Raw genomic sequence first — 1,806 nt, forward strand, 5'->3', positions numbered from 1 at the left:
TATCTTGCAAGAATTTGGACTAGGTCAAATTAGATAACCACCAATTAATTGTTAATTGCCTTATTTGAATTTTGTGATCTAGAATATTCTTGACAAAGTTTGGAAAAGTTTGAAAAAATCCCTTTAGGTTTTATAGTTTAAATTTGAACTTAAAAGTTTTGTTTTTGAAATTTAAATAAGTTAAACCCTAATGTTTTAAAATGTTTCAAAACTTGCCCTCAAGTTTTGGAATTTAAAAGTTGATTAAAAGTTTAATTTAGAAATGTTAAATTCTAAAACCCTAGTATTGTTTTGAAAATTTCAAATCACACCCTTATGATTTTATTAATTAATTAAGGTGTATAATTAAAAGAGATTTAATAAACCCATAAAGTTTTGGTTTATATTTAATTAAATTAAAAGTATAATTTATTAAATTAGAACACCCAGTATTTTGAAAAGTGTAAAATACACCCTATACTATATATAACATTAAAAGTCTAGTATTATATATGTATGAGTAACCAGTCAATCTTACCGTTAGTAGGCCTCATTCATGAAGCTGGTCTATAAGGGGTGTTTAAGGAAATTGCCTATAAAATGACAATTGAATGGGTATCCACTCTTACCCACCGCACTCTTGACTGGTGGAGGGTCGTTAGCCGAACGGTAGGATAGGACAGAAAACTTCCATTATAAGTATAATGAAGTAAAAAATTAAAGTAACTAAATGCTTTTACAAAATTCCCAATCTTAGTTACTTTAGGCAAAAGTGAATTGATGCAATTCCATGAAATTACACTTTGTGCCCTTGCAAAGACGTTAGTGGAGCGTGTGTGGTTAATCGGCACACTAAATGGTTCTAAGCAAAGGTAGCAAAGGGTAAATCATTGTTCGACATAGTTCGGTGGAGCGTGTGTGGTTAACCGGCACATCGAATAGGTGACTGTAACATTTGGGGGCACCATGTAAGTTTGCATCGTTACTCACACCCTGTTTTGTGATCCTCGGCATCCCAGTCACAAATCGAGGGGCATATCGAGATTTAAACATGCCATTGAAAAGTTCAATGAATCTCAAAGGATCTAGGAATTTTCAATAGATTTAAAACTTAAATTTCTTTTTCGTTTTTCATGGTGGAAATTGGTAAATCGTTATTTACTTACCTTCAAATATTCTGCAACTGGATTACGGCATCACTCTTCTAGGTTGTAGAGTATTGTGTTGGATCCTAGCCTTGATGTTTCATTTGGGTGTCACATCAAGGATCCTAATCAACCTAACTTGAATTTTCTCCCGTTTTGTAGATGTCAAAGTATGACAACAATGGTCCTCCCAAATCTTGTGGAACAAGCTTTCTACATGAAGATGATATTCCACGATTTGATCGGGGAACAAGAGATCATGCTTCACTTCCTCCACCCCCTCCAATTATTCTCCCTAACCCACAAGTTCGAAGGCTTGAAAAGTTCAAGCTCACTCAAGCCCTTTTGGCAAGTAAACATGGAAAACATTTGTGTGTACACGTCTTAGAGATAAGGTCACACATTGATAGGTTAAGGATGTTGGGTGTCGAGATTTCAGGTAAGTTGGTTGTTGACTGGGTTCTTCAGTCGCTTCCTGAATCATATAGTTAGTTCGTTAGAAAGTACTATATGATGGATCATGACGTGACCCTCATTGATTTGACCTGTTTGCTTATAGCTGCTGAATCAGCAATGATTTGGCGAGCTGGTCGAGCAAATTTGTCTGGTAAATCAAACTCCCAAACTTCAATGGATATTGAAAAATGGTGACATTGGAGATCCACAAAAGGTAGATTTTGAG

The sequence above is a fragment of the Lactuca serriola genome, chromosome 9 (assembly GCF_051521515.1).
Source record: "Lactuca serriola cultivar US96UC23 chromosome 9, Lser_US96UC23_V15, whole genome shotgun sequence".
Lineage (NCBI taxonomy): Eukaryota > Viridiplantae > Streptophyta > Magnoliopsida > Asterales > Asteraceae > Lactuca > Lactuca serriola.